We start from the raw sequence: 26,375 nt of genomic DNA on the forward strand, positions 1-26,375 counted from the left end.
AGATAGCTCGTTTAAACTTACAGATAATATGAGGGACAATAGAAAAGAAGTAAGCAAGACAACATCAGAAAGACTTAAATGTCAAATTAAATAATAATTAAATAATGAAAGAGAAAAACATACGATGGAAGGATGAATAAAAAGAACTTAATTAAATTCAAAAGTGTGAAGGACAATAGAGAGGAAGACGTAAAGAAAGGGGACATTAGAAAAGCTGAAATATCAAACTAAATTAGTAGTTGAATAATGAGAGAGAAAAACATACGATAAAAAATAAAAGAACTTGTTAAATTATCATAGAATATGATGAACAATAGAAAAGAAGACGTATAGAGAGTCAATATTAGGAATATGAAATATCAAACTAATAACACTTAAATATGCATAATGGGAGAGAAAAACGCAGGATAAAAAGTGAATAAAATAGCTTGATTAAATTCACAGATAATATGAAGGATAGTAGAAAACGAGACGAAAAGAAGAAAGCATAAGAAAAACTGAAATGTAAATTAAAAATAGTTAAGTAATAAGAGAAAAGTGTGCGGCATAAGAATAAATAAAAAGAGCTTTATTAAATTCACAGAGAATATGAGGGACATTAGAAAAGAAGAGGTAAAGCAAGTCAACATAAGAAGAGCTGAAGAGAATGAAAGGTGTAAGACAAAAGAGTGAGTAAAAATAGCTTGATTAAATTCATAGAGGATATGAGGGATAGTAGAACATAAGACGAAAAGCAAGAAAGCATAAGAAAAACTGAAATGTCAAATAAAAAAAAATAGTTAAATAATAAGAGAAAAATGTATGATATAAGAATAAATAAAAATAGCTTTATCAAATTCACAGAATATGAAGGTCACTAGAAAAGAAGAGGTGAAGCAAGCCAACATAAGACCTGAAGTGAATGAAAGGTGTACGTTAAAAGGGTGACTAAAATTCACAGAGAATATGGGGGTCAATGGAAAAGAGGACGTAATGGAATCAAGACAACGAAAGAAAAGCTGAAATATTAAACTAAAATAATAGTTGTTTAATGAAAAGAGTGAATACCAGGGCAGTCAAAAAGTTTCCGGAATGTTGTTGTAGTTTTGACATTTGTTATATCACAATGAATCTTGTACAGTAGAGTCCTTAAGTTGTCTAATTATGTATTTGGCAAGTGTGAACAGGTCATGACAGAGAGCATTCGAGTAGTGTAGCTGAACGGAGGAATGCGTAGTGATCATTTGGCGCAATGTTGCAGTTCGAGCAACCGCAAACATCAAGTTAATGTGTAAATTGGGGAAATCTGCTTCAGAGACTTTTTAATAGCCTTAAAAAACAATTTAGCACCATCGGATGTTTGGCTCTTCCCAAAGTTAAAAATTGCCCTCAAAGGTACCCGTTTCGTCCCCCGTGGAAGAGATCAAAACCAACGCCACGGCTGAACTTCGGAAGATACCAAAAGAAGACTTTTGTCGCTGTTCCACCAATCATCAACCAGGAACGGTGAAGCAAGCGTGTGTGTTTCGAAGGTCCCTACTTTAAAGATGCTTAAGTAAATGTTTACTTATATTGTGATAATAAATAGCTACAACAAAATTCCGAGAACTTCTTGACTGCTCTTGTAAAAAGAAGTTTATGAAATTCACAGAGAATATGAAGAACATCATTGAAAAATTCGTGAAGCAAGAGAACATGAAGACAGCATAAAGAAAGCTGAAGAGAGTGAAAAGCGTATAATAAAACAGTAAATAAAAAGCAAAACAATAGAACAAAAACTGAAATATTAGACCAAAATAATATTTAAACGAGAAAGAAATAATCTTACAATAACAGAATGAATGAAAGGCTTGATTAAACTCACTGAAATATAAAGGCTAGTAGAAAAGAAGATGCAAGGCAAGACAATACAGGAAAAGCTGAAACATTAATCTGATTGTAAAATAAGAAGAAAGAGAGAGAATTGGTAATGAATAGGTAAAATATAATTGAAGAAAAAGAAGTTAACGATAGAAAAATTAGTAAGAAGTTACAAGAGCTAGAACTTTCTACCAAGCAAAGTCATTATCGAGCTGAAGAATTGAAGAAAGAAAAGTAAAAGATTTGGTTGCTTGGTTTCTTGTGCTCGATTGAAAGATTTCGTTTTCTGTTAGAAGATATATAATATTAAAAGTAATTGTAGATAAATATTAAGTTAATAATTTAAGTATTAAACTAGTGTCTAGTTAAAAATTTCTAAAACAATGAGGAAAATTTCTTCTTTTATTCCTTCAATAGTTAGAAATTAGAATACTTTTGCGCGTTAGTAGATATTGAAATTCACTTTGGAGATAGCTACAACCATTTGGGGATGGTGCTTTAAGATATCCAATTGATAGTGACACATATTCTTTAAATTTTATCTTAGTACCAGGGCGATGCATGTTGTTAATTTCGAACTACTTCTTTTGAAGTGGATAGTACACAAAGCCTTCTTCACTTCTGGTAGAATCGGGTACTACGGATAGTTTTGGACCCTTCCTCTCATCCTTAGGTTGAACCAGTTTAAGTTGACTTGTTTTGATGTCTTCAATTGATATCGACTCATTCTACCGGAATTTTTCCATTATTGAGTTGTTCGAGGTAGATTCACTGATTGGGGCAAATACTTCAGACTCATATACCCTCTCTGTATCGAAAATTTTGGATTCCTAACGCCATGTATTTCGAAAACAAGAAAGCATGCTAAGCTTTTATTATCAAATGACCTTCCAGCACCATTCTGAAATTGCGGAAATCAAGTTCCATTATAAGTACAGCTCCCCAAAAGAAAATAAGTTTGTAGTATTTCCTTCATAACTCTTGAATTTCTTGTCTTATCGAGTTGTGACTTATTATTTTTGCCTCTTTACATGAGAGGGGTAAGAGATACGTTTCCTTTCACAGTATAATTTTACATTATCTTCATATCTCCCGGAACGCTAAATCAACTGAGGTGGTGATTTTTATCATTAAGTAATTAAAAACCCCTACAGTCAGTAGTAAGGAGGTTACATCGACCAGACTCGAACACACTCATTAATCCAAAATTTTCACTTTTCCCTCTCGTGAGGTTGAGCCGACTTTCAGCTGATGGAGTTTTGAAATGCACAAAAGCAATGTATGTTTACTGGAGAGGGCAGATATTCAAGCCCTCTCCTGTTTTTCTACAAGTGTATTTCCTTTTGATACTTCCTTGACGACTTTAAGCTGATCATCTGGTTTTGATGATATTCCACTAAAAATTAGACAACGTGTATTTTATTATCATTTATGTCACATTATACATATAAGTTGTTTAGGAATGTTTTCATATACTCCCTAGGGAATGGCCCTTTCAAATAGTATTGATATCCTGCCTTAACAATTTGGTAACTTAATGAATTAGTGAATTTGTTTCGGTAGAAAATAACATTCCTGTGATAAATAACATAATTTATCATTTTATCGTTCATCGTTTTCAACATTTACTTTTAAACTACATTCTAAAAGAAGATCAATTGAAAATAATAGGAAATTATTGTTAGAAGAAGACAGACAATGATATTTTGAACAACGTGTCGAGTATACATACAAAAGAAAGAAGAAAACTTAAAACAGAAAGTACACATGTGTTTAGAGTACTGCATAGGCCTATTTAGTGTTCACAAAGGCTAGCCCTTCTACATTTGAATAAGAAAGAATGACTGAGAAGTAATCAGCTATCAGTTAACAAGACTTCAGCAGAATACACGTAGAATACTTATTTTAATATTTAATTTACATTAAGGTTCAAATTTAAAATTTAAAATACTTTATCAAATGACAAATTGAGGAAGATTGAATGACATCAACTTAAGAAAAAAAATTACACCACAAGATTAGTAGTCCATAGTTCAACACTATTAAGTTCTACATATATGGCATATTATTTATTTTATCCAGTCTTCTTTGATTAAATCTGCTCCCTTCTCACCAATCATTATGACAGGAGCATTTGTGTTTCCACTGACTATAGTGGGCATTATAGATGCATCGACTACTCTTAAACCTTTAACTCCGTATACTCGTAATGCTGGATCAACTACTGCGTCGGGATCCGTTGGAGGTCCCATTTTGGCTGTCCCAACTGGGTGATAAATAGTCATCGAAAAATGTCGAATAGAACATTCCCAATATTCATCTGATCCGAATGGGTACTGTTTACAACCTGGAAGAGGAATCTTGTGAAGTCTTGTACCGTAACGTCGAAATGCACGAGTTTGGCTAGTTTCAAGTGCAATTTTTACACCTTCTACTAAAATAGCAATGTCTATTGGATCTTCAAAATAATTGGCAAATATATAAGGATAATGGAAGGGATTCCTGCTTCTTAACCGAATAAGTCCTCGACTTCGAGGTCTTAACAATAAAGGAAGTATTGTCCACGCGTCTCGGTTAATTATTGGTCTATACACTGTGTTAAATATCCTGTCTGTGAGTCCTAGTACTTTTCTAACTCTAACACCAGCGTCTGAATTCACGGACGCTGGTGCAAAATGAAATTGTACATCAGGCCAGAGACCTGATGCATTTGCATATTTAGTATTCACAAAAGCTAATCCTTCTACACCTCCAAGCACTGTCATTGGCCCACGTTCGTTTACAATATAGTTCATAGCTATGGGCACTGTTTCGAACCTTCTTTGCACTATGGAAAAGGGTTTGTTAATAAGGAACGTAAGACCACCAAACCCGACGTGATCTTGTAGATTATAACCCACTTTTAGATCTCGAATCACTGGAATTCCTAATTTCTTTAAATGTTCTTCAGGTCCTATTCCTGAGAGCATAAGCAGCTGTGGTGTATTAATAGCCCCTGCAGACATTACTACTTCTTTTCTAGCACGCACAATATGCCGATGACCATATCGCATAAATTGGACACCATATGCACGTTTTGTTCGTGGATTGATGAGAATTTTTGTTACGTGAGAAAACATGGCGACGTGGAGATTTGGCCGGAGACGTACTGGCCTGAGAAATGCTTTAGCTGTACTACAGCGTGAACCCCTTCTAATTGTCCCTTGAGCAAGCATAAAACCTGTCTGGTATTCACCATTAATGTCTCTGTTTTCATATCCCAGTTCTTCTCCAGCTCTGATAAAAGAAAGCGCAAGAGGAGATCTCCATGGGGATTCTTGAACTGTTAATAATCCTCCGGGTTTGTGGTAAGGAGTTCGTGCAAGATAAGGGTTCCTGTTATCTTCTGATTTCTTAAAATAATACAACACGTCCTCATATCCCCACCCGGGATTTCCAAGAGATTCCCAATGGTCGTAATCATATTTATTACCACGAACGTATAACATATAATTGAGCACACTGGAGCCTCCTAGTACTTTTCCTCTGGGCCAATTACACCTTCGACCTTTCATTGCAAGACATGCTGTATTAGTTGGTTCTGTCTTATATTGCCAATCCATCCTAGTTAGTTGGAGATATGCTGCTAAACTTGGAATATCACTAAGCTCATTTTCGTCTCCACCAGCTTCTAGAAGTAGAACTTTCCAAAAGGGTATCTCCGAAAGTCTGTTGGCAACTACTGCTCCAGCCGAACCCGCACCGACAACTATGAAGTCATATTCCCTGAGCAAGGTTTCCTGGTTGATTGGTTTACTCTCAGGGTCCACTGCTTCGTATCGATAATAGGCCAAACCTGCTATAATCAAAGGCACTACCCATAAGCCCGTGCCAAGGGCTGCTGTAAGTGCGAGTGTTGTTATTAACATGTTTCTACTTTAATTATTATATTTTGTACATATATACATACACACTAATTTCACTACACTGAGAAAGATACCACTATTATTTTTCCTTCATTTAGGCTATCTAATGGGTGTTGTTGTACTCCCTGGCAACCAGTAAAAACAGTGGAATCGGGATATCTTCTTCGATAGACCAAATATATGCATCATTTTAAATGTTCCTCATTCATTCAAGAGATGTTTTGTCCGTGTAGAAGTTTCAACCTGTAAAATAAATTGAAAAGTGTAGTAATTATGAAATACATTGTGAAATATAATTATGAAGCATATATTTAAATTTATTAAACATACAGTATTAAAATAAAGTTAACATTATAATAGTTATAAGGATAGGATGAATAGATCGGCACTGTATTACGATTGTAATCCATAAGTTGTACATCTTTGAGAATTGATTTTGACATAATGTTCCATTACGTTTCTGAATATATATATATATATATATATATATATATATATATATATATATATATATATATATATATATATATATATATATATATATAATATAATATAATATACTTTAGGCGAAGTGTCAAAGATGCACAACGTACAAAGTAAAAGCGTAACACATTGGCGACTCGATTCGTCGTATCTTTATGACTGTCATAATGGTTACATTCATTTATTTTGACTATTGTTAAAATTGTATTAGACCATGATGGCTCACTGATTAGGTCACATAAGATTGAATCTGAATCACATCATTTGCGCTTCGATACCGAGTTTGTGAATTTCTTATGTTACTCATTTGTCTTCCTATTGTAATATTTCATCAATTATTGAAGAAAGTTTTTGTTGTTGTTGTTGTTTTATCCAGTCCTTTCTTGCCTTTTTAACTTTCGATAAGGAATTGTCAGTTTCTCTTCATTAAAAAAAAAAAAAAAAAAAAAAAAAAAGCATAAATGTAATTTTTAAAATTTTGAAAATGAAGCTAAGTTGTAATTATATGGCCGTGAGTTTTCACAATATATGATACAGAGGTGATTTAATCACGCAGCTAATTATTAGCTGTTTTCGTGAAGAGAGATATTCATGCGCAATCTTTTATTATCGTACCCCATATTCATCAATTTTTACATTAAAATTACTATACAGTAGACTATCGACTATTCGGCTCGCAACTATCCGGCCTATTTTCAAAAAAGAAAAAGAAAAAATAACTGTATAAAACTAGGAATAATTTTATGAACGATCTGCTCGACTTTGTACCCTTCATAGAAACGCGATTTCGCCGAGGAAAAGCAGTCACCTATCTATCAAGAACTTTTTCAAAAATTCAAAAAACAATTAGTTTTGACTCTTTTAGGACTACCTTTTCACATTTATATAATCATCTATTAATGAATAGTAAAACAAGTTTGAATAATTTATTTAAGAATTAAACCTACGTTTTACATTAATGTTTTGTTCATTTTAAAATTATATGTATGTTCAGTGTACATTATTTTAAGTTCCTTGCAATTAAGTTAGAGATTATAAATATTTATTTAACGTGTGGTACAGTACATAACAAACATTTATAAAGTATTGGCTTATACTAAATGATCTGAAAATATAAATAAGACAGGATTTTGGTATCAAAAGTGTGTTTTTAGTGGTATGTATTGGGCAAGAAGTAAATAATTATAGAACTCCAGATTACACGACATTTTTGTTATCCGATCTGCCCGTGCGCCACATTCGGCCGTATATTCAGTAGTGTACTGTAATACAAAAGTTATTTTGAACAAAACTCACTGATATAGGAGACTGGGACCTAGGTCTGCACCTGAAGATATAAAGCCTCAATTTAGGTCTCAATTATGTATCAACAATTGGAGGATATTGATATATAATTGAGTTTAAGAAGGTTTGTTCTGACCCTAAATTGTTTATGGTATTATAGTGTATTCCTTAGTGTTTTGAGCATTTAATGCGTTATAAATAAAGATATTTAATATGGAGGTTACTGAATTACCATTGATTATTGTGTGGGAGGTGTATGTTCTGTAGATCTTACATGCATTATCTTATTCTGTTAGGAAGATTACTTATTAGGCCACGGTCTTGAGTAATTAGTGTGTGCTTAACTTGTATTCTCTTATAAAGTAAGTATTACTATTTAAAATCAAATAAATTGATTATTCGTTTTGATTTCCGGTTTTACTTTTACTATTCCTTCTTTTATGAAAAGGATATTTCAATCATTGGCCTTTCTTGACGGGAAAAAATAGTTTCGGCACTGTCCCCGTTATACACTATAGTCAAATCATTAATGATTACCCCATTAAAAAATTCAGTAACTGTGTGTTATAATAAGTATAAAAAAAAAATCGCGCTTAAATACATGCTCTCTGCTGTACCATGTTAAATTTTTGTTCTGTATTTCGATGTTCTTTAAAAATTTTCTATAAACATAGAAGAATTGTTCTGACAAGAAGTTTATAAACAAATTTAAAAACTCCATGAGTTTTTATATCTGTATATAGTGTTTGTTTGTATGTCTATGTGAAAATAATATGTATTCATTTGTACTATGTGTACAGTGTAATTTCGGTATATTTAGTAAGTTCTTGAAAAAAACTTACCAATAAAATATTAACAAAACCAAAGTGGAAAACCATCAATTACAAGTTTAACAAAAGAGAACAGTAAAAGAAATGAAAAACACGAGCATTTCGAAGCAGTACGGTAATGTGGAAAAGCAAAATGAACTATACAGAAAGTTTTCTGAATCTAATTTGATTATTTAAAATGCTAGAAAGGAAATAAAATTCTAATTATAATATAAAAGCATGTTAATTTGTGAGTAACGCTAGTTCATAATAGTACACAGTCAAATTAATAGATATTGTTACCTGCTATCTTGATGCCAATGGATGCCACTAGTATGCAAGCAATTTGCAGACTGGAGTGGGGATTTAATTGCAACTTAAAAACTACATTGTTTCAGTTTAATTATTTCAACCAAATAAAAGGTATCTAGTTTTGCTGCTCCAAATTTGATTTTATTTAAGATAGTTTAAAAAATATTATGAATTAAATTTTCACTGACATCATCAGCATTTTACAGAGACTAAGAGGTAAGCAAAATGGTAATTAAATGTTTCTATTCGAAGTTAAAGAAAATATCTCGTTTCTTCAGAGAATACATTTTAATATTTTCTTTTTTAATAGTTGGTGGCGACGGTGAAGGTGTCAATGATGTTATTCCAACTTGTGTCCAGAGCGACCTTGTCTAAATTTAATTTCAGTGCTCTCGTTCTAATGTAAAAAGCTAACCATTAAAAACCTAGCATTATAGAATGCCTATCTTTCTATGAATGCTATTTTTTTTATTGCAGTTGAATGAATGCATTCGTGATGCCAAATACAACAATGTTCTAACATGTTCAAAACATTTGAATGACCCAAAGCATAACATCGATACAGTAAAAATGATCATCGTTCGTAGACAGATAGGCATATGAATCTTTTTACCTTCGAACAAGAGCACTATAATTAAATTTAGACACGGATACTTTGGACGGAAGTTGAAACAGCATCATTGACACCTTCACCGTCGCCACCAACCAGTGAATAAGAAAAGATTAAAGATGTGTATTCTGTGTAGCAATGAGATTTTCTTCTAAATTTCGAGTAGGAACATGTAATTACCATTTTGCTCACCTTAGTCTCGGTAATGCTGAAAGGTGTAGTTAATTATTTTTGAGTGGAAACATTTAATTTGCATTTTCCTTATCTTAATCTTGATAATGCTTAAAGATGTCACTGAAACTTTAACTCGTAATATTTTTTTTTTTTTTTAAACAATCTTAAATAAAATGAAATTTTGAGAGCAGCAAAGTGAGTACTTCTTTAGTTTATTGAAAAATTGCTCTTCAAGTGGCACATATTACGATTAATATTTCAAAATATGATAAGAACCCTAACTATATTTAGATTCAACCATTAACATTTGTGAATTACTTCTGTAATATATTTTGACGCTTTAATTGAAAAAATTTGAACTGAATTATTTGAATTTAATTATTTGAAAATAGATAACGATGATACAGAACTAGAACATGCTTTACTTTTTTGTTTGTTAGGATAAGTAAAGAATTAGAATTAAGCATGATTTTAGCCTATCTGTAGAGAGAGAGAGAGAGCCAAAGATAGGGCGCAATAACTTGTACTGATTAATAAGATTTGTGAAATCATATAATTAATACCAAATTATTGTAAAATGTACAGTATAATCTTCTTAAGAACTAAATGGAATTAAGAAGATTATATTCAGATAGTATTCAAAGGAAAAACACTGTAAAACAAAAGAGAAGAAATAAAATTTATAAAACACATCATTCTAGATATTGAAAATATATTATTTTTACCTCAGAAATATGTAAAAAATCATAACGTGTTCACATAGCATTTGTCATCTACGAATAATATGTCCAATATATTTAGTTCTAAAATGCTATGATCTCCAAAATTCAACTTTAACTTTTGTTTCAAGAGTATTCTTTAAAGGTAAAATGGCACGGATTTTACTTGGTATGACTTTTAAGTAAACCAGAACTCCAAAAAGATGTAAACGCCTCAGAGACCTGTGGTGAATTCTGAATATACATTGAATGAAATAAAGCAGAAATTTTGGGACAGAAACTATTTACATATAGTTAGAAGAAACAAATCACAGCGTCGGCATATGAATCACAGTGTGGAATATGAAAACCAAAATAAAAAGTACTTACATGATATTTATGAACAAGATACTTAGCTTTCGAGTCTCGAACGGTTGGTCGACTGAGTGTAGAGACTCCATACAAAGAGGTGCGGTCATGTGTAACTGTCAGAGCATCCAGATGACTGATAGTAACACACAACTCTAGCTCTCTATGTTTGCTATTCTGCTTTTCGTCATTTCTCCTGTATACATTCCGTTAAATATCAATAAAGATTTAACATTGAGTACAAGATGTAACTTGTACACACAGATAATGTGTTCAAAAAATTGTGATTAATTTCACAAACAAAATAATTTTAATTAATACTTCTTCCCTTCAAGAGAACGTTTCAGTTGGAAAGGCAGGCAAAGATAAATGATAGGTAAAGCGATCAAGATAAACAGTATGTAATATTTATTTGGACAAATCATGTGGTACTAACAAGTTATCTCCTTCCCTTTTCGTTGATTTATCTTTACTCTGAGTTCGTATGGAATTTTATTTATTTATTTATTTATTTATTTATTTATTTATTTATTTATTTTTTGAATATTTTGAAGTTCTTCCATGTGGAATGAATTTTTTTATTAGATATTTACGGAAGTAGTAAATTTAAGGAACTTTTCATTAATTACGGAAGTGAATAGTTTTGAGATACTTTTGAGTATTTTCGTATAAGATCCTTCGCAGTATGTCGTGCTTACTAAACTTTCAAGTATTACAGCCCACAAGGGACTATGACAGTCAGAATGGTATTTGGGCGAAGTGTAGTCAGTACGTCGACTTCTATCACCATTCTTTCTGCTTCTTTAAACCAGTTTGTCATTCAAGTAGAAGGTGCTTCGGGATGTTGAACCAGAAATTGACTCGGAATACGCACGTAACCAATCGGCTACATGGAGTACGAATTAAGCGAACTCCTCTTCGAAATTATTATGAAAATCTAATGCATTTAAAGTCACATTTTTAGGTAAAATCTGTGACAAAAGAATATTTCCTCAATTTAATGATGCGTAGAGGATATTTCAGTTGTTTAGGCTACAAGTTTCTTATCAGTTTTATCACATGTAACAAACACTCTCATGTTTTGTAGTCTGCTATAAGTAATACAATATTTCCCAAAACACCCTTAAAGGACCTATCCGGTTTGCCATAAGGACCAAACTGTGTCATGTGATCAGGTCAAAAGTCACGTTACGTGCTAAATCGAGTCTGGAGATTCCAAATCCAGATGTGAGCTATTTCAAACACGTAACTTTCGCGTGGGGCGCCCTGGGTAATGTGAAGAAGATGCATATATGTACTTTATCATCATTATTGATTTTGTTCAAACATCTTGATTTTTGACAATGTTCCATCCATATTGATCTTACGTGCTGTACATCATTTTTAAGCTCTTATGTCTTTGCATAAGCTTTCAATTGGCCATCTCCTTATAGTTTTTGAGATATGCGGACGACTTCTTTTTTTCACTGATTTTCTGTTGACTTTAATGTTCATATTTCATTATTTCTGTTATGTTCAATTCATTTTAGGACAAACATAGAATCTACATAGTCTGTTCTAATTTAAGCCGAATTTCAGCTATCTCCCTCTTTTAGTTTTTGAGATAAGTGGAGGAATTATTTGTTTTTCATTGAGTTTTTCATTGTCATTAATGTTAATGTTTCGTGCTTTTTGATTATGTTCCATCCATTTTAGGACAAGTTGCTTTTCGAATATAGAATCTACATAGTTTCTTCTACATTTGAGCTGAATTTCAGCCGTCTCCTCCAAAGTCTGTTCACATCATTGCAGCCGAATAGGCCCTTTATTGTGTATATGGAGAAAGATTAAATTACTTAATTATACTAAAAATATTGAGCGAGACGTATATAAATCGCCCTGAATATAATCAAGCAGTTGCCAAGATAATCTTTGGGCGAATTCTAATGAAAATCCAACAATTTGGGGATTTTTTCTTTTCCATAAATTGATAAATTTATTCAAAAAGTACTAATACGATGAGCAGATGACGCATTTATACAATTTCCGTGGTAGCAAATATGATAAAAACTAAATAACTTAATTCTAATTTATGTGAATTTATATTTAAATAATTTATGAAAAACAAGAAAGATGAATAAAGTTTGCCCTTGATAATATTTCCACTCTATATATAAAATAACTGAAACTTTTGTTTCTCTTGTGGAAAAATCTTTTATAATGTAATGAAATTATTATTCCATATGTAATATAATGAAATAAATAATAAAAAAATACAACATATAATATAAAATTCTTATTTAAGAGATTAATGTTTTATTCCACTATTGTGAGAAATTGTGCCCTTGAAAAGTACTGAAGCGGAAATTGCACTTTGAACGTTATCAAATCGTGACCTACTCATTTGTACTCTTACCTTTTGCACGTACATACTATCAGCTGAGTATTATCCCGTTTCTTTTCATTTTTCTCTGTCTGGTTGGGTTACCTTTCGGTAGAAGTTTCCAGTTAATTTCCAGTTGGTACAGGTCCAGTTCGTTCCAATGAAATTCTGGAAATAAAACAGTATTTATAGTTTGTGTCTGATTTAACTTGTGCTGAACATATACACTTTCTGAATATATGACTTGCATCAGAGTTTCTCTCTGTAGTTCTGGAAGTCCTCTAAATTGAATATTTATCAAAATAAATAAATAAACTTCAACTGTGATTGATAATCTGAAACAGGGGTATATTATATAATTTCATAAGGTAAAGATTATACCAATTCTAATAGATTTATTATATAATGTTCTTAATAGTCTTTGATTGTTTTTTGAAACTAATATGTATTTATTAATACCTATATAAAATTAAAAGAATTTTATTAATACAATTTTAAAAATATAAATATACTAACATAATGGTAATGCTCAAAAGAAGAAAAATGATAAATTTGTTTTCGAAGGGGACAAGAGTAGGGTGGTCTGTAGAACATACTGTTTAATAAGATTGGTTTCTAGCTGATAAAAGTTTGAGAAGCGCTGCCTTGTGTCATAGTGGAACTTCAATTGCATTTGCCTAATTAAAGCTGTATTTGGGTTAAACTTTATCGTTCTACATTTGATTTCTCTTTTTAAAAACTCAACATCGTAAGGACAATACATATGGTATACCTATCGCAAGGACAGGTAAATTCATTCGATTTTCATCAAACTTAGCATAATTAGCATTGACAGAGTTAATATGCATTTATGTATTTTTTAGTCTGAGCTATGCGCCATCAAAGTTGGTGTTTGGACTTATAAAAATAAATCTCTTAATTGATGCGTAGAACAAAATACATGGAACAAACATGTTAAATGTTAATTTGAAGCATAAGAAAGTAAATTATCTGACGCTTGTTTAGCTACGTTTGAAATGCAGAATGTTCCTTTGTATAATAAAGAATCGCTAAAATCAATGAAAGACAATTTATTTTTTTAATGGAGAAAACTTCTTAGTTTTAGGAAACTAATATATTTTAGTTTATGTAGCTCAATACTTGTGCACATTTAGGTGTAGTAATTAATATAGGATATTTTTATACGTATATTTGCTTTACCTTATTATTTCATTAGCTTAACGTTCATATAGTTTCTGTTTCTTTTGATTTGCCCTGTCCATGCAGCTTGCAAAACAATGATGGGTCATAAATTAAAACTAAGAGTCTTTTCTTCAAAGTAATTAGTGAAGCGCTTTCTTGGTTTAATTGTGTCTTCAAGAGTTTTCCGAAACTGTTTCAGCCACTTATTATGTGTCCTTTTTTAATAGGTGACTCACTCACACACATGAAGATCGAATCATTTAATGGCAACATCTTGCCCTTTTAGTTTGGTGGTTCTAAAATTAAAAAAAACAGTTCTCGTGATATGTGAGAATTTTAGAAAAATATGGTTAATTTGGAAAATAACGAGGAATTATATGTCTAAATAAATAAATTCAATGTTTAATGGAGTTTAGATTTGTCTGCAATCAATCTAAATATTTATTTAAGGAAAGTAATCGATATACTTTTAGATACATTTTTGTAAAAAAAGTAGTTAGTGTAAACCAAGTAAGTGCTGCGATTATTACTATAAAAAATATATGTGCCTTACGCCGAGTCGTTTTGACGTATGATTAGATCATACTAAAGGCCTGACTACTGCAGGAAACATATGTTAGTCGAACTCTTTAGTATGGCACTAATTACGCGTCAGAACGACTCTACACAAGGCCCTATACGTTTAAAAATATATGTAAGAATATGTCTATTACTTTCTTTAAATAAATATTCGAATTGATTTCAGACTAAGTGAACTTGAAGACAATTTGAGAAGCTCCGCAGTAAGATCATATTCATTTATTTAGACATAATTCCTCAGTATTTGTAAAAATCAACATTTTTCCACAATTCTTCACATGTATCAAGAGATACGTTTTTCAGTTTAAAAACCCCTGAACTAAAAGTACAAGATGTTTTCATTAAGTGATTCGATCTTCATGTTGAGTAATTTACGCATTGAAGAAGACTACAGAATAAGTGGCTGAAACACTTCTGGAAAACTCTTACAGACGCAATTAAAACCAAGTAAATACTCACTGACTATTAAAGAAAAAAGAAAAAGAAAAAAGAAAGATGCGTGAATTAGTTCCTCTAAATAAATAAAACTGAAGTCATTTTTGTATTCAGAAACCCCAAAACACTATATGTTGAAGATGGTACTTAAGAACCTTTTCTGACTAATTTTGAGTGTCAGTGTAATTAGACATTATCCGTTGTAAAACGTAATGAACTTTAGAGAGCAATATAAAAATCTGAATCTGCTTTGGATCCAATGCCTCCTGGCCTTTTTATGCGATCGTTACTCACGACATTTCTGTCCTCTTGGTCCATGATTTTGAACAAATACGCTGCTGACCGGACAAAATTAATTTAACACTGAAATGTTTTAGTCAAAAAGGTCAAGTTGTCCAAGTAGTCAAAAAAGAAGGGGAGAGGAGAGAGAGAGAGAGAGAAAGAGAAACTTAACATTTTTAAGCTGGTGTTGTCACTCCACCATCTAAGAAAAGTGAGATAATATATTATTTTAAATTCTTTTGCTCGTTCACTGACAGTTCATGAAAGGAAATTCAAGAGGTTTTTTTAAATTTTTTTTTAAAGATTTATAACAAGGATCTCATGATCATAACAGACAAACAGTAAAACAATAACAAAACAACAAAGAAATGCTCAGAGTAAATTTTTAACGTAAATTGATCTAGCTACCATAACGAAATTAATAATACCTTAATAACACCTCAATTTTTATAGAAGATGGAATGACATAATACCAGCCTAAAAGTATTAAATATACAAATGTTTTATTTTTTCGGACTACTTGGGGTGTTCTTTCTTTTGTAGGACAACAACACATTTCAAGATGTGAAATTAAATTTTATTCGGTTTGCATCGAATTTGCTCAAGTTCGTGCTCCCTAAAAGGGGCGAAATATCAAGAGTAACGATTACACAAAAAAGGCTAACAGGCGTTTGGTAGATTCAAATTTCAAAACTAAGCTGAAGCGAAAATAATAATAATAATAATAATAATAATAATAATAATAATAATAATAATAATAATAATAATAATAATAATAATAATAATATAAATTATTAATAGTTATGAGACAACGATCTGTTGCATTGTATAACTAATGATCGTTACGCATAATCATTACACTCAATATACACATATATAATATTCTGAAAAACAATTTAACACATAGGCATATAAATAGCAACACCGCTGACCTTCAAATTAGATACACAAATGCTTACACGTGTATGTAAGTGCTGTAAACATCGTTAAAGAGAAAGCAGGGTAATTGGGTGGAGCATTGTGACCATTATATACAATAAATCAGTTATTTTGATTCACTCCTTTCTTCTCTGACCACAGAGGAATTTCGATCAGGAAGTAGCCCTTGTCTGAAATTACCTTGAAAATTTATATATATATATATATATATATATATATATATATATATATATATATATATATATATATATATATATATATATAAATATTAAGTAGTGGACATCATTGTATTTGCCTTAAAGAAGAACTGAGTTATGAAAAAATTTGCAATCAGTCGAAAAGTAATGAGGTTACCACTAATGCAAAATAGAATTTCTTTATAAAAAATTAAAAAAAATATATAAAAAACAGAGGAAGATGGAAAAAAGAAAGATGAAAATAGACGTTTCAATGTCAGGTGATTGTTTTGTTCTCTTTCGCGAGTGCGATTACATCTCATGTGGTTTTGAAGTCGATTACGTGATAGAGAAGCAAATAAGTAGTCAGATCTTTTTCTAGATTGATTGGGGAAATACGCACTGGTTTGGTTTAGGTACGCTAGTATTCAGCGGAGCGTAACAGTTATATGGAAAGTCATTGTCACACTTTTTTTCTTCAACATAAGAACAAAATTATAAGTCTAGCTTCATAGCATAATAATAATGTTTTCAAAGTATAAGGTGAAGCAAAAAAAGTCTAGCCTCTTTATTCTGTACGAAATGAAGGTCTTCTCTAAAGATGCTAGCGATTATTGTTCTAGGTAAAAGGTTTTGACAGTACATAACTGTTCTTGACAGTACGTAAAAATATAATTTTCTTTTATGTTTTCTGGTATTTTTAAAACAATAATAATAACTTTGTAAGTACTAGATAGGGGACATCGTAGTCCAGTGGTTAGAGGGTTGTATTCATGTCCACGTGGTCCAGGCTTCGATTCCCGGCCGGTGCCTCCCCAATTTTTGGCATCCACCCACCGTCGTGAGAACGGCCACTACGTCTAGAAAGTTCTAGATACGCCGGTTAGCGATAGGACGACGCGGCGCGCTGACCACGTATTCATCGCTAGGCTGGACGTAGTTCCATCAGTCGCTAACAGATGGCGTGGAGGGCTCAGGCCCACAAATCAGGCCGTTACGCCATGTTGTTTGGTTTGGTAAGTACTAGATCGTTAATAAGCCAAACATTTGATATTATTTTCCTGCTATTTTGAATACCGTATTTAAAAAAATAATTCGGATAATTAATAGGCGTTTTCTGTAAATGAACCTTTTTATCAGAAGTGATCATTACCACTTAGCCACTGTGCTACCAGAACCTTCTTTGCTTCTCTTCTTTTGTTCATTAGGTCAAAAATTTGAAGAGTGCTTAAATAAAAGGTCTCAAATTGAAGATTTTGTGCGTTGCATTGTTTCAGAAGTAATAGACTTCGAAATAAGATTTTTTAAAGAAAATAGCTGTTAAACTAAGTCGAATATATAGTTTATAGCATTACTGTGTTTCAGAAAACTAATAACATAATTAAAATCTTAGTTTCTTTTGACTATTGCCAATTTCTTCATTACAGGGTACTTGAATTAGGATTTAAATAATTACTATATGTAATATCAGTTATGAGAGGTAAAATAATCGATGCATGAGGTTGTCTAAAAGTTACTGAGTGCAAATGTAGAACTTTTGTTAAAAGTTATATCTTTAGCTTAATATCGTGCATTTATGTAAGTTCAAGTGAATAGTGATAGAATAATTTCTGATTGAGAAAGTGGGAGGAAACGGGAGAAAATATACGAACACTATATTGTCTACCATAAGTACAGAAGATGGGATACGAATCAGAGATCTGTTGCGTCAAAAGTGAAGCTTATTATTGAACCAGTATACCGATAGGATCTTCTTTATGATTTCTTATTGTGCTTTGTGACAGTGAAAGCATTTGACGAATGTTTAGGTACTGTGAGAATATGAAAGGCTCTCAAAACCGAGCGTTTGAGATGTTGTATTATTACATTGTGTATGCTTCGAATTGTTTCATTTAACACGGTGTACGGTTTTGGGGTAGACTAGTTCCTTTGGTGATAGGCTTAAGACAGACAATACATATTACCAAAGGTTGTAGTGCAAGTAGTGCAAGGAAGATTGATTTAATCTCAATCTAGCGTACGCAAGAATTTATTTCAGGAGGGGTACAAACTCAATATGAGAGTATTTTATATTAAAATTCCTAAAATTGCCCCTAAAATTAGGCTAAATTTACACAAAAGTCGAAATTTCGAGGAGTTCGGACCCCCAGGACCCACCCCCTACGTACGTCCCTGCCAGACGGCTTCTGTCTGAATACTACTAATTCTAGCTCTGGAACTAGATGTATCGGATGAAGAAAGTGATACATTGCTGAATCTAAAATATTGATGTTAATACTCAGTGTTTGTGTTGGTCAGATTTTATTTTAAAATTATAAGATTTCCATATTTATAAGATCAGGATTCCACTGTTTCAGGTCTTTCCAAAACATGTATGGATGTCCCACCATAGTGCATTAATTATAAATCGGTTAAAATCACTAGAAATGTTCATCACATACTGAAAGACTGTGTTTGAATCTTATTGTATAAGAACGAAGAAACCAGTGTTAGTTGTAGCTGAAGATAAATTTGACAAATATTAGAATTATATTGTGAGTGGTTTCATTCAAAAATTCAAGATTCATCAAGTTTGAACTTAAGTATTATTTCACGTGATGTACAAGCTCGGAGTCATGGAGCAGTTGGTCATATTGATTATAGGGTTATAGAAAAATTTTAAAATTTCCATGTTGCCCACCAAGATGAACAAGAAGAAGAAACAGTGGTGTCCTTCATTCGGTTCGCCCATACCTGTCGTTAAAATTTCTTTGGTTCCTGAAATTGTTAAAGTTATCTCTAACTTCTAGATCCGCACTTATGAAAATAATAGTTTCTCTAGTACTATTTCTGAGAAACAATATATGAAGTATAAAATATAGAAGATACTGTATGACTTAATCCTAATCACTGTTATTAGTATCATTGGACTAAATAAATAAATAAATAAATAAATAAATAATATAGAAATATATATAATAATATAATAATACAATAGTAACATTAATAACAATAATTCAACTTAATATATACTAATCATAGAACCGATTCCTAAATCAATTGAATAACACCATTGGTATAAAGTGGATAAACTACATATTTTGTTTCGGTTATTTATTTATTTATTTATTTATTTTTTGGATACTTTTACAATAAAGTTGTGAGATAGGATTTGTATTGGCCATCATATCGTAATTTACGTTTTATTTTATGTTAATTATGGATCCATAAATATGTGAGTTTAGTATATTCATGGTTTTTCGTATATTCACTTGGAGCATCTGAGAATGAAAGCAGTATCGGCTTTGGAAAATATTTTTACTGGAATAAATACATTAACATTGTAAGGTTAGTCATATCATTTAGTTGAGTACAATATGCCAGAGGGCAGTAACGTACGCAAAAAATTATTTCGGGAGAGGTCCAAACTCAATATGAGGGCATTTTATATTAAAATTCCTAAAATTGCCCCTAAAATTGGGCTAAATTTACAGTCGAAATTTTGGGGGGTTCCGACCCCCTAGGACCCAACCCCTACGTACGTCCCTGCCAGACGGCTTCTGTCTGAATACTAGTAATTTTAGCTCTAGAACTAAATGTGTCGGATGAAGAGATTAATACATTGCTGAATCTAAAATATTGATGTTAATACTTAGTGTTTGTGTTGGTCAGATTTTATTTTAAAGTTATAAGATTTCCATATTTCATTTGAAAAGAGTTTACTACTAAAGATTAAATTATAGTAAACATAATTCTATTTTACAGTGAAATTACATGGTGTTACTGCCCCTCCGTGGTCAAGTGTGCTTTCTGCGTAGTGGTCCTTGGTTCGATCCCTGGTGTATGCCTCAAATACAATCCGAATAGTAGTTTGGATTCCAGTTCAAGCAGTAAAACCCTCGTCTTGTATAACCTCGTTGCTGAAAAGGAACATTAAAATTCAGTTCTATCACATAACGATATAAAGTCTAGACAAAATAATCGTTTAAATGCAGATATATATATATATATATATATATATAATATGCAATATGAAAATTTTTCATTTGAAGTAACAATTTTTTTCTGTTGTTTCAGGTTAGTATATCTTTGAATACAGCTGTGATATATCAATAGAGTATCTATAGTGACATGCAGCATATGGTATGTAAAAAATTTGTATTATCATGAAAAAACTAGTTATTTACTTATCTCTTGACAGGTAAATATAAATTGTAATTACATGTATTGGTTTTCCAATTTCATAAATTAAAGAGATTATCCATAATAATTGTATTTTCCTTTCACGTAAGAGTAAAAGGGGAGTAAAAGAGTTTTTTTTCTTTTTTTTTTTTTCTAGTGTTATTACTAATTGACCAGAGTAGATTATAACGGAAATACGATCCAAAGATTGGTTCACTTTTGTACTTAATGAAAAGCTTCAGCTATAAATTTGAGTTTGTACGTTTATTGGTTTCTGCTTCTTTAAAACATTTTGCATGTTCTACTACCTTATAGCAGGTATAAGCTGCACTTTGATCTTTTGTCTACGATTTCATAAATATATTCTCGAGTGTAAACCGCAACTAGTCAAAAGCGCTTTTTAAAATTTTAGCCGTGTGAGAACAGCTGAAAATGAAAACACTACTTAAAACTTCCTCAGAACTTTATTTTAGCACAAGTATGCTCTCCTTGAAAGGTCCAACAACTGTACTAACTGTTCTTACTTCATTTAATGGCAGGCAATGTTAACTAAACAACAATGGCAACTAATGCTTCAACCACAAATGTACCAACTAAGTAAGTGCTGCCATGTTTCTGCATGTATGTTTTTCTTATCATTCCCGTGTATAGGTCGCATCCTTAATATTGACGGTATTTTGGGAAACAGTGTGGCTTATACAGACGCGAATACGATATAATATAGTTGGATGAAGTGAACTGATATAGTAACAATTTTCGCATAATAGCCCTATATATTAGTGGATTCCCAAACTGATTCTTATTGTTTAACTTGGGTAGAAACATCCGTAGGAACCACAATATTTCGGAGAGATTTGCAGGAGAAAGGGATAAATTTTTACAACGTGGAGCTGAAATATTTCTTATTGATTACAGTAAAAAAAGAATATTTTCTACAAAATATTACAATAGACGCATACATACAGATTATAACATAACTAATCTTTATACGCGTAGGAAGACTTCGGGTATTATGTAATAGACGGGTAACATGATATATTGGAAGTTGCTCACCCTAGGGACACTTTCTATGTTTTACTTTACAGATGTGGGTAATTTGTACAAGGTTATAGGAAATTATATATTTTCCTGTAATTGCTTTATCCCACAGTGATTTTTCGGTAGAAAAATCCGTCTTCCTTTAAGCAGACCATGCGTCCTTGTATAAATGTAGTCGTTTGTTTAGATATATTGGGCTGCTTGATATCGACAAGGCACAATGACAACTGCCCTAACCTTCCTTTTTCACTGCCTGAGTGCTGCACAAACTGCCCTCTCGTGGTACTATTCCAAGCATCGGATCTAAGGTTCTGCTAAACTGGTGCTCTCGTTGAAAAGAAACCATTTTAGAGTTGAGACTAAAAAATCTCGGAAGTCGGAAACTAAGGACCACCGTAATATTTCAGTTTTGTCAGATCATTTGTTGAAAAAATTGTATTTTGGTTTTAAAACTAGTTGTATTCATAAGATAATTACAAAAAACAGTGTTCATTATACCCAAAGTATTCACTCTTGGTACATCAAGACGCATGTCCCTTGGTATGACCATCGCCCAAATCATAAACAAAATCCAGTTCTAGGAAAGAAGCGCATAATAGATTAAAATTACGTACATGTAGAAACAGTATACAGTCTTCTTAAATATATGGCACTATTTGCTTGTCACCTATATTTGCGTGCAGAAACAAAAATAGTTTCAAATGCTGAAAGAAAAAAAAAATAAAAAAAAAACTTTTATACCCGAAAAACATAAATGACCTCGCTAACTTGTTTCGTTGCCGTATATAATCATTTTATGGTATGCAAATCACTCTTGGAAAAATTACTTGACTGGAAAGAGAAAAAAAGTGCCTAAGAAATTCAGGAAGAGTGTAGTGCCCTAGGAGACCAAGTGCTCTTACTTGTATATTTCATCTGTGTGCTGCTGCCTTCAAGCGGAAAGCGAGAAATCTACCTCTGCATGTACCCATAGCGCTCCATAATCTGTGTTGGTGAGGTTATTTATTTATTTATTTATTTATTTATTTATTTATTTATTTATTTATTCACTAAGTTTCATACAACATAAGGCCAATTGGCTGAAACTGATCAACATAAAAGAAGATAAAATCATAGAAAGAAAAAAGACAAACAAAAAAGAATAAAAAATTAACTAAACAAATACAAAATAAAGAAGTTTCACCTCTTAATATACAATATTCTCTTCAGTTGAATTCTGAAGTTTCGTTCAGAAGTAAAAATGGTAAGATCTGTTGAAACAGTATTGTAATCGTGCGCTAGTCTGTAAAACAAGGAGTACTTAACAATTGATAACCTTATTTATTTATTTATTTACTAAGTTTCATACAACATAAGACCAATTGGCTGAAACTGATCAACATAAAAGAAGATAAAATCATAGAAAAAAAGACAAACAAAAAAGAATAAAAAATTAACTAAACAAATACAAAATAAAGAAGTTTCACCTCTCAATATACAATATTCTCTTTAGTTGCATTCTGAAGTTTGGTTCAGAAGTAAAAATGGTAAGATCTGTTGAAACAATATTGTAATCGTGCACTAGTCTGTAAAACAAGGAGTACTTAACAATTGATAACCAAAGTGTCTCGTAAGCTAGCAAATTAAGAGAGCAGTTCGTGACGGAGGAACCCGAAAGTTAATCTGCGATAGTAACAACTCAGAATCAATTTTACCATTGATTCTGCGTTTATATAGATAAAGCAAACAAGCAGCGCGGCGTCGTTTATCAGGGATACATAGTTTCATTAAAGACATGAATTCCTGTCGCGAGTGATCAGGTAACTCAGGAATTCTAAATCTAACTATGGTAAGAAAGAAGTTTAGGACCGAGTCAATGCGAGATAAATTAGTAGGTACTGGTATATTCCATATAGGTAAATAATATTCAATGATCAGGGACATGAAAGCCTTGAAAAACATAGTAAGGGCAGGGGACCTTGTATTTCAGGAAATCTAAAAAGTAGACAAAGTAGTTTCATAGCTTTGAGTGAGGTCGATATGATGCGATTCGCGAAGGAGGGTTTTTCATCAATGACAATACACCACCTAGATCTTTTTGAGACGAAACACGTTTGATTAGTACAGTAGATATCTGGCGACATACATTCACATTTAAAGATATAGAAAGCGTAGAACATTTGCTGGGGTTTAAAGACAGATTCCAGTTAGGGTACCAGTTATTTACCATAACATATCTATATCAGCTTGCACAGAAGATGCATCATTTACAGAATTAATGACTCCAAAGAGTTTACAGTCATCAGGGAAAAGCAAAATATTTGTTGAATAGGATGAAAAGATGTTAGGTAAGTCATCCATGTACAGTAAAACCAAGGGTGGACCCAACACATTCCCCTAAGTCACTCCTGATAAGACAGGACTATACTGAGACAGGTATCCAGGAAGAGTAACGCGCTGTTCTCTCCCTAAAAGAGGATCTTACTATGAGTGTTATATATCTATTAGAGAGTTTGTAAAGAAGCAATCGGTGTTTATGGTATCAAAGGCCTTAGATATATCAAAATATATTACATGAAGCTGAGAGTTAACATAATTGCTTGGGCCGCCTGAGTGACTAAAAGTGATAGATTAATAAGATATGAACGTCCAAGTAGGAAACCTGCCGAGAGCTGTTTAAAAAAGGTTTGACAAAGCTGAATAATCTGTGTTTTACTATATTTTTTTTTTTCGCAGAGAATAGACACAGAAGAGAAATTAGTCTATAGGATGAAACTTGTTTTCTATCTCCACACTTGAAGATGTGGTATATCGTGGTTATCATAGTTATCGTAGTATAGTGTAGTTATACCTTAAAATCATAAATTAGAAGTCTTATTTGGAATATTTAATGTACAATATGTGTTGGCCTTATCGTGACGGGGATGAATAGTCTCGATACTTACGTCTGCTCTAAACTGCAACAAATTAATCGATTACAATTTTAACTCGATGGCGCACGCAAGGGTTTAGGAGCACCTTAGATTCGATGCTTGGAATAATCTCACAAGAGGGCAGTTTGTTCAGCACTCAGGCAGTGGAATATGAACAAGTAAACAGAGAAGGCGAGAGCAAGTGTCATTGTGCCTCGTCGACATCAAGGGGCCCAATATAAACACAACTACGTTCATACAAGCTGATCTGCTTAAAGAAAAAAACGGATTTTCCAGCTCGGAATTGCTGTGTGACAAAACAGTAGACAGAAGAGAACCGTACGCAACGTCGCTCGGCATGACTGCATGACCATATAGCATCGTCCACTCGACAGTGAATCACGATATCGGCTGTAAATTTGTGTGTCGATAGTTCTGCTGCATAAGCTGAATGCTGGAATGGCTGCACAAATATCTTTGCGTTGGTTTTCCATTGTTAGAGAACCACAAACTCCTCCGGATACAGTACGCGCGTGAACACCGTCGTTTGTGTGCTGAATGCCAGACAGTAATGTTTTTAGACAAATGCCTTTCTGACGTGTTCTACAGTGATCACCCCATATGCTTTAGACGCTGTCTCGGCGGACGAAATCTATCAGCGTGCATTGACGAATGCCATATCGATCTATTGGCACAACTGTATTGTGTGGGGCGCCATTGGGTACAACGCGCATTCTCGGCTGCTACGCATTGAGAGCAACCTCACCACTGACTGCTGTTGGGATAATTATAGAAGCTAAAATTATGTCTTTCCTACAGACAACTCCGGAGGCCATATTTTAGCTGGACAATCCCAGCTAGCTTTCCTGGCATGTAATCATTCTTCGAGGGAAGACAGGTACCACTGCTTCCCTGACGGGCATAATTACGTGATATGTATCACATCAAACATGTGTAAGATATAGTTGACAGGCACCACAATTTTTCAGCAGACAGTATGTGGACTCCCATTCAAACTCCGTGGCAACCTATTCATTAGAACACTTCGAACGCGTTGTTTGATTCTCTGTTATGACGTATAGAAGCTTTGATTTCAGCACGTGGAGTCTTCACACCACACTGATTTATCAAGATTAGAGGTGTTGTGTAGTTCTGTAGTCGTAATCGTTTTGTATAATCAGGTAACACATCTGTGTTATGAATTTAATTCAGTTCACACGAGTTTGTTTTTGGTACTGCAATTTCACAGAAATTAACTCTGTTCGTTGACTTGCATTTACTGAAATATGTTTAACAAAGTTACATCTCGTCAGTTGTAAAAGTCTAAGAAATATATTACATTATTTTTTCTTTTGCAGATTCTTTTCTTTCGGAGAGTTTATTAAAGTATTATTTTATACATGAAGGAGGTTAGATCACACACAATTGAAAAGGAAGACTGTGGGAGAATGTGTCGAATCAACTTGAAAAGTCTTTCTGTTAGTGTTGATTATTAACTTGAAAGAGTCATTTTAGTTCATAAAGCTGTAAATGTGTGGAATAACGCATATGTAACTAAATTTTCCAAAGAGGTGTCATGCATTATATTTTTATTTATAACTTTCTAATTGGTATATTGTAGTTCCGTATTTTGATGCTGTTTTCCTCGTCGAAACATCAAAAGGAACTTTTCAGTATGTTTCACGTTAAATCACAAGACTGGAACGAATTAAAAGGGATTAGTGCTTTTCGTTTAGAAATTTTCATTTGATTGATCAGTAATACGCAAATACTAATACGTTGGGAACAGAGAATTTAAGAGTGATTTGCGTTAATCCATTCTCTTTAATTTAATCTAAGAAAGAACC

General features: G+C 32.5%; 1 pseudogene across 2 annotated transcripts in view; it reads right to left on the reverse strand.

The window, feature by feature from the left end:
- Positions 1 to 1,382: 1,382 nt before the first annotated feature.
- Positions 1,383 to 26,375, reverse strand: part of LOC145693038 (glucose dehydrogenase [FAD, quinone] pseudogene) — a 57,560-nt pseudogene continuing 32,567 nt past the window's right edge. For both annotated transcript variants that reach the window (XR_014132693.1, XR_014132694.1), the window contains exons 2-4: positions 20,192 to 20,337; positions 12,879 to 13,013; positions 1,383 to 5,987 (exon numbers count right to left, since the gene is read on the reverse strand). The product of XR_014132693.1 is annotated as a glucose dehydrogenase [FAD, quinone] pseudogene, transcript variant X1 (transcript). The remainder of the gene's footprint in view (positions 5,988 to 12,878; positions 13,014 to 20,191; positions 20,338 to 26,375) is intronic.

The sequence above is a fragment of the Thermobia domestica genome, chromosome 8, assembly GCF_964235325.1.
Source record: "Thermobia domestica chromosome 8, izTheDome1.hap1.1, whole genome shotgun sequence".
NCBI lineage: Eukaryota > Metazoa > Arthropoda > Insecta > Zygentoma > Lepismatidae > Thermobia > Thermobia domestica.